The sequence below is a fragment of the Mytilus galloprovincialis genome, chromosome 6 (genome assembly GCF_965363235.1).
Source record: "Mytilus galloprovincialis chromosome 6, xbMytGall1.hap1.1, whole genome shotgun sequence".
Taxonomy (NCBI): domain Eukaryota; kingdom Metazoa; phylum Mollusca; class Bivalvia; order Mytilida; family Mytilidae; genus Mytilus; species Mytilus galloprovincialis.
In genome coordinates this window covers 24,558,947-24,567,769 of record NC_134843.1, presented here as the reverse complement: position 1 = coordinate 24,567,769, position 8,823 = coordinate 24,558,947, and the positions used below count along the sequence as shown (strand labels likewise).

Here is an 8,823-nt window from a genome sequence, read left to right as displayed (position 1 = left end):
ATCATTACACAAGCATTAAAGACCTATAAGACAATGGTTTTGTTTTCTTTCATCAGATCTTTAATTTTTTGTTTAATACATTTAGAATGTTGAAAGAAAATGGATAGATTCATGATGCATTGGAGTTATATTTGAGATATACCTGGCAAGCACAGGTAACCTCATTCGAATACCATCGCTGGATTATAAACAGGGTTTCCAGGTATGTTCATAGCATACATACCGATACACATCTTTAGTCTATGGGTATCTTATTATTAGTATATAATTGAATAAAAATCGATTCATTTGGCTAAGAGTATTATTTAATTAAATTTTACTTATCAATTCATCAATAAAAATGCGACATAATACGATTAAAAGGTCAACGTTAGTGAAGAGCCATTGATAGGTTGATATACAGTCACAAGGCTGAACTGTATGATTACCTAAAAGTTGTTAAATTCTATATCCTTTTGGTCTCTGGTGGATATTTATCCCTCAGGCAATCACACACCATACACTTAATTTTACCAGCAATAGACATATGACTGTACATCTGAATCGCCCAGAGTCTTGAACGTTTATAATGAATAGAGATTATTGAAAACCTGTAAGAAACACTGACGAAAAAAAACATGCATAGTTTGTTGATGGAATGACTGTAATATTTGTTCTGTCGTTTATGAAATAACATCAACAAAGTGCAGTTATGTTTCAAATTAAAAAAATAGGCTAATTGATACATATATTAGTCACATAATACAATATGGCAAAATTGGCAATTTGTAAACTTATTACATATAATGCTAATGTATCTAAAATATCATATAAATATCATGCTTATCAATTAGTAAGGACAGACGCGTTTTTCGTCTGCACAAGACTCATCATTGTTTCGAATCAAAAAAGCTGAGAGTCCGAATTAATTAGAAAGCTGAAAAACAGAAGACCGGATGTCATCCTCGGTTTTAGTTTTATTCGATTTGTTTTGTTAACTGTTAAGGCTGTTTCTCCATTTCCTTTATTCTTTAAGCCATAGCGGTAGTTCTTCGAATTGTAGTTTGTTATTGCCCGTTTTGGTATCGTCAAATACTCTTTAACACTGCTAAACCCTATTCATACATACACTTGATTGTTGTTCAAATGTCACAATTTTTAATTTTGCATTTGCAAAGGATAAGACTTCATCATGTGCACTCTACACACATTCAGGATTTTGTTTTTTGCCGACTATTAGTTATTAATGTCTTACACCTTGAGTATGTTTGATTGTTATATAAACAGCTCGAAAGAAGAAAGAATTGTAACCTTCACGGTAATTAGTATATTAACTGTCACGAAATGTGTTGATGAAGAGCTACAGTAAATGCTAAATTGTAGTTGTTTATGGAATATCGTAACAAGAATGTGAAGTAATTGCAATACTTGTAACAGTGGATTAGTGCACAAAAGTTCAAGTATAGTTCAATGAGACGCATCAAGGCAAACATATGCTATAAAGCCATGGTTTTTTTAATTTGTTGGTTTACGGATTTTTCATCTGAAAAGGTCGGGTCGGTCGGTCGGGAAAAAAAAGCCCCAAAAATTACTGATTTTTAAGGTAAATGACTAAATTGTTTATAGTGACCTTTTGATATATATTAAATGATTTCTGTATACCACTATCATGGGAGACCCACAACAATCAAACAATGTTTTAAAACGATATTTTAATGATGACAAATGTAAATATCTTTATCAATGCAATGTCAAAATCTTTATTAACGCAATTTCAATGTTTTTACACTTCTTGTGTACTTAAGACTGTTTTTGAAATAAAATTGTTTGTTTATCTCTTTTTCTTGTTTGTTTTTAGTGCATTCCTCACTGCTGGTCTCTTTCCACCCTGGAAACATGTGTCGCATATAGGTCGAACGATTCCATATTCTTGTTTAAGGTTCTGTATTTCTTGGTTTGTGAGCACCTCAGTATCACCACAGAAGAAACAAACTGGTGTATTCAATCCATTTACATCTGAATAATAGGTAGTTTCCATTTCACTGTTACATGATTGACCTTCTCTGACATAAACAGTCTCTTTCATAACTCCATCTGGAAATAATGGGGCCCCACAAGTAAATATGAACTCTTCTTGTACCCGCTCTATTAATCTCATCTGGTCTATAGTCAGACGCTTGCCAGAGTACACTACTCTCCTGTTCCCACATACTCTGCAAATAATAAATGATCTCGCCCTTGCTGCTACAAAACCTCCTTTGTAACCAAGATCTGCTGATGTAGGGACGTTTTTGCTCACTAAGCTGGGTCTTCCAGAATCTTCTGTTTCTACTCCATAGACGTCATCAAAAGACTTGTACTCATTACTATTTTTCTGAACTAGGACAGGATCTGGCAGCCAGTGTAGATTATCAAACAACTATTGGGATAGACGAGGGGGGATTTATTGTGCATAAGGCACAGTTTCCACACTTCTTTATTTGGTATGTGTATTGTCTTTCTCTGGTGTGCAGATCTATAAAATTCTTCAGGCATCTAAACTTCTCTATATCCTTTTTTGTCTTTAGGTGTTCAATTGAGAGGCCTTCATCCAGGTGGTCAAGAATACTCAGCAAATGACCAATGTCTTTTATATCATCAATATTTGCACTTTCGTGCATGTTTACATTCCTGTCCTTCCACTTCAGTCTACTGAATCTGTCATCAAGTTTTGTTGACTGTAATAGTGCAATTTTGAAATCTGGTTCTTTCTCGCCTATGTTCCTAACTTTGGTCATTGAGCCGTTTCACTTCATCTTTCTTTCATAGTCTTATATCATGTCTGGTCTCCCCAGGGCTACATTTTGCAAAGCTAGATTCAGCAAACTCATTATTCTCTCTGCTGGATTGGCATAACTACCCATTGGTACTGTTCGTGCAGTAACTAGCATGTCCAAGTCTAAAGAAATAATATCAATATACAGGCTAATTGCACTGACCAAAATGTAGACCTGTGATCTGGACCGCCATCTGTGTACATGAAGAATAATGGTACATCAAGATTAAGGTCCCCTGTCAGACTACGAAGTATGTCAACTGATTCAACAGCATGACGTTTAGCTGTTGAAGGCTGAAAGATTTTATCTTTTAAAGTTACAAATACTTGCCCCTCGTAGAAACTGTCCCGTCTGTCATCAGGAATATCAACAGAAAAAAGCACAGATGGAAAAATTCCACACACATGAAAATCATGGTCGTGTAAGTTGGACTTGGTGGCCAAAAATTGTACCTTATTGTAGACAAACTTGGAATACGGGCTTCGTTTGTCAAGCGTGATGCTATCTGGTTACGTAAATCGGATAGGGATATAGCACAAGGCATGTACTCATGGTCAGCTCAGCGTCTTTCATGTACAATTGTCTTTTCATTCAGAAAGGATTCCAGCTCTTTCCAAAAAGGCTCCAAATCTTCACATTTTGGATTACCATTATGTTTTCTTAGATCATATAGAAGGTCTGGATCGTCAGCATCCATTATACTTTCTATGACTCTAATGTCGACATTCTCTTGTAAGGAAGATTCTGGGGCTCTATCATCATTTGTCAAGAATCTGTACATATCCCGTAAAACAGCTGGTTTAAGTCCTGTTCTGGTTGTTTTCCTTACCTGTCTTGATGAATAAATAGGAATTTCTTTTCTGAGTTTTTCAACTGCAGATAACTGCTTCATATCATTTCTAAGATTTTCATCGTCGTGTATCCGCCAAAGAAAATTCAGATTACCCATATAGTTTCCATGTTGATAGGTGTAAATTGAAACAGAAAAGGTCAACTTCATGTCTGTAAGCCACTTTCGTCTATCATATCTGTCTTCTGGCTCTAAATCAAACATACTAACTGGTTCATAGACTTCTATCTCTTTCAGTTTTTCTTCAACTTTCTTGTACTGATCTTTTGACTGATAATTAGGACTGCTGTCTAAAGTACACTTTTATCTGTAAGGGATCTGACTGTGGTCTCTGATTTATGATGTGAAGCTGTTCTTTGTTTCTGGTCCTCTAAAAATCTGTAGTACTTCATTAAAGATTCTTTCATTTCTGTCCAGCTCTTTCTTAACTTAGACATCTGACTGTTTAGAAACCATGGATACATAAGAACATCTGACATTATATCAATGTGTTCTTTAAGACATACGGACGTAATAACAGGTGTCTTCTTCTTTTGTGATCTCCAATCATAGTATCCTTTCAGATCACTGAATATTTTTGGGATGTGTATGCCTCTACCTAACAGTTTGTCATGGAAGGGATCAATATACCATAGGGTATCAGTGAGTGTAGAAACAACTCTTTTTCCACCTGTTTCTACTTGTACAGGTGTAAATCCATACTTCTTCCCAAACATCAACTTTAGAACATCATTGTAAAGTCTGTCCTTTGCATTGACTGGCTTCCTGTAAGAAAAAAATGTCGACCTACGTGTACTTTATGTGTTTATTTAAAATAATATATAAATCCTTGATGTTCCTCCGTCCTCAGAGTCTGAAAGTTGTCACTGAAATAAATTTTATATACAGGAAGACATGCAGAATGGGGTGTTAATATCCAAAAATGAAATAAACAGATGACCTCTATACATTTAGCTTTAATAAATCACTTAAATACAAGTGGACAATGGCAATATAAAAATTACAAAATGTGGGGTAGCAATGGTACTATTGATCAAAGACCAAAGGAATATATGTCACAGTACATTCTTCAACAATGATTAAAATTTATAACACATTGAAAATATCGAAGCTATAAAAGATAAAATATAGCAAATTTAAAAGTTAAGAAAATATATCTTTGACAGACAGAAACATTTAAGAAAAAAAAATTCAAGTGAGTACCAAAATCAACCACTGGGCATGGAACAGGCACTTATTCATTGATAAATTCTTTATTTTCATAGACTAGCTAAAAGATTTAGAGCTTGATATAATAAAAAAAAATCAAACACTTGTTTTTATTTTTTTTTTATAATTTGACAACTTTAAATTGTATAATTTTTTTTTGTTTGGTTGCTGTTTCATTGATGTATACCCCCATTTTCGCTCATACATAATGTTAGAATTTTTCGATGGTTGGTTTATATGTCCAGCCTTCTAAATATCAATCATTCCCATAATCCAAGACAGTTTATTTCATGCATGTCTACATTTGAACATGTAAATCTTTTATTAATAACCATAAAAAGAACACATTTTCAATATTTATTTCCAAACATATAACATGTACATTTCATGTACGACCTTTTACCTTTCTTCTGGAAATTTGTCATATCTCCTACGGGCAGTCATCATAATTTGAAAAGCATTTGTTTTTTCTGGACATTGTGTTGACTTTTGGGTATCTGTGTCTTTCATCACATGCAAATAATTGCATTTAAATAAATCAACTATAACTGTCATTGGTGTATTGGGATCAGTGATATCGGTTCCGTCTTTTTTCGCGGGTAATCCTTCTTTCGAGACCCAAATGGATGAGCATTTTTCATTCATCAAATTGGACAAGACGTCTCCGATAGTTTGGTCATCTTCCGTAACCTTTACTAGCTGTCTTTCTCGTTTAGAAGGATCTGTTTCGTCTATAACGATGACATACATTGTAAACAACTGCGTAATAAAATGTGTCAAACTTTATATCTTACGGAATGATGACAAAAAAATTAAAACGATCTTATTGTAACAGACCATTAACATAAGTTTCGTTTCGGAAAATACATCTCATCTAAACAGCGATTGGCTATATTAAGATTGTATCTATTTAGAACAAAACAAAACGACAGGTGTTGAAAATAACACAGTTCGAAGGTAAAATTTTATAAAGCCGATATTTTTTTTTATTTTTATTTCATGGCTAACGCATTTTACAGGGTCGGCGGAAATAAAAAACACGAAACTACGATTTTATTTTTTTTTACCAAAATCGGAAAAATCGGGTCGGCGGATCCGTACACCAACAAATTAAAAAATCCTGGCCTAATATAGGCACTCATATTATGTTTTTGTAGGGATATTAAATAATTAAAATCACAAAAATACTAAACTCCGAGGAAAATGCAAAACAAAACGTTTCTAATCAAAAGCTAAAACACATCAATCGAATGGACAACAACTGTCATATTCCTATCAATTTTGTATTTTAATTTTCAGTTTAAAATGTGAATTAAAAAACGATTTATAAAGTGCAAGGTTTTATGTTTTTATCAACTGCGTGCTGTTTTTATATCCTGTTTGATTTTATGTTGAGATTATTGTTCTTGTGTTTGACACTGTCCTAATATTTGAATTTTGGTGTGTTTTTTGTTCTTGTACTTGATACTGTCTAGTGTTTTGATTTTTGATTTTTATTGTTCTTCTTTTTGATACTGCTCGGTTTGTGAATTTTGGTTTTATTATATTTTTGTATGTGATACTGTACAGTTTTTAATTATTGTTTATTTATTTTTTGACGCGATATAAAGTTCTGAAATGCACATTGGTACCGTGGCTTTCTGGATTTGGCATACAGGTGAAAAATGAGAATGATGATCGGTGACAAAGGTGACTATTAATAACTTACGTAGCAAGAATACTTTTAATCACCAGATAAGAACAACTCATAATAAATTAAGGCGACAGTAGTTTGCCTATGTTAAAGTCTCATAAGGCAAATTACAAAAAAAAATCAAATTGATGCAAAAAGGAATATTGCATTCTGGAAGTTGGCCGATCAAGTGGTAAATAAACTCATCATAGATACCAGGATTGAAATTTTATATTTACGCCAGACGCGCGTTTCGTCTACAAAAGACTCATCTGTGACGCTCGAAAATGGTTAAAGATCAAAGGAAAGGCTGAGTTGCTACAATGTCACAGAAACCTTGGTTGAAAGTGCGCTGAAGGACTCAAACAAAGTATATTCTGCAAATGTGCATAGTTCATTGTTGATCGTGTTTCTAAATTGTACACAAGCTAGAAACCGATTGGTCAACCAGTTTTATTCCACCAATTAATCTAATTAAACATTTGTTTTAATGTTTCACTCCAGTATAATCAAGTTTATTATGAGTATTTTACAAAATAAATCAAAATATGTGCAAATCTTAATTAATCCATGTAGAATTATGTTGTGAAACTACTGCGCCATATATTCAGAGCATTCCTAGCCAAATCTTCTAAAACTATTAACACAGTTTTTCTGTTAAGAAACTCCAGGAGGTACTCTTGCATGGTTTTTAGAGGATAAATCTTATGCAAAGAGGCTTTTGATAATGCTTGTCTGACCTTATGGTGGTACAACACAGTGATACAGAAAGCAAAACTTTGACAAACCATAGTTTTATTCCAATCGTATTTTAATAGTGCATGATAACTCTATTGATTGGTTAGATAATTGCATACCTTTTCCTTGTTCTGTAATGCGCTTTGTATAAACCTATTTATCTCAGCTTCCGTGTGACAGTACTTTATGTATGTTCTAATTTCTAAAGCCCGTTACGTAATTTAGTTTGTGCACTTCTGGTTCACTTTGTACACCATTAAGTGTGTGTGTGTGTGTCGGGAAGGGGGTTCAAAATGATAATTAACTCCGATGTTAAACAAAACATGCTGATAACTTAACCTTTCTAAAGTTTTTTTTATTAGTGCTTGTTCGCAATCGTATCCTACCATTTGAGGTTTAAGAAGTTATTGGGAACATCTTTACCAAAATAAATTAAATCAATTTTGAATCGTCTTGCCTTTCAGTTTTCAGTTATGATGTGACTCTGTACCTTTGTATCTTGTCATACTTTGAATGACAACATTATTTTATTTTTAATAGTACTTTTACTGTTGACCCACTTTTTTGTGATATACATTTGACGTGACTCTGTACTCATGTATCCCGTCATACTTTGAACCACACTATTATTTTATTTATTATTACTTTATACTGTTTAGTCAGTTTTTGTTATATCTATTTTGCGTGACTGTATTTATGCATCCCGTCATACTTTGAACGACAAAATTATTTCATGTCTATCTGTGCGAATTTCAAACGCTCAATTTTACACTAGTACTAAAAACCCTCCTTCCTTGATGGGTGCATTTTACATAGACAAATAAAATCGTATAATATAATCAAAATGAGGATGTTAATTTGATGTGTGCTTCTTCGTTACATTTGTTGTTTTTATAGTGATTAATATGATAACCCAATGTTGACTGCTGTACCCCTATTTTTGACATTTTTGACTATTGTGTCTGTTTGTTTTGTTCAAGCATCGGTGACAATATAATGGAATGTGATACGACTGTCATACAAGTGAGCGGTTTAGCTAGCTATAAAACCAGGTTCAATCCACCATTTTCTATATTTGAAAATGCCTGTACCAAGTCAGGAATATGACAGTTCTTGTCCATTCGTTTTTGATGCGTTTTGTTATTTGATTTTGCCATGTGATTGCGGACATTCCGAATTGATTTTCCTCTTAGTTCAGTATTTTTGTGATTTTACTTTTTTCTAAGGGAATTAGGTAATTGGTGAGTTAATGTGCTATTAATTGGGAGTAAAAAAATAGGTTCAAGAATGAAGAACTTTTCACAATTTTTCTCTTGCATTTCAAATCATAATATTTATTAGATATAAGAAGTTGTGGTGTCAGTGTCAATACGACAACTATCCGTCAAAGTCATAATTTGTTAATAGTAAACCATTAGATCATGGCAAAGTATGGCCTTTAATACGGAGCAAGCTATAAAAAGCCCCCAAAATACTAGTGAAAATAATTCAAACACGAAAACCTTTATATGATTAACAATAACAGATTCAAAGATATTTTTAAGAATATTGAAGCGTAT

The 8,823-nt window shown here is 33.2% G+C and overlaps 1 pseudogene; it reads right to left on the bottom strand.

Moving 5' to 3' along the window:
• Positions 1-788: 788 nt before the first annotated feature.
• LOC143078548 (uncharacterized) lies at positions 789-3,687 on the bottom strand (annotated as a pseudogene).
• Between the last annotated feature and the right edge of the window lie 5,136 nt (positions 3,688-8,823).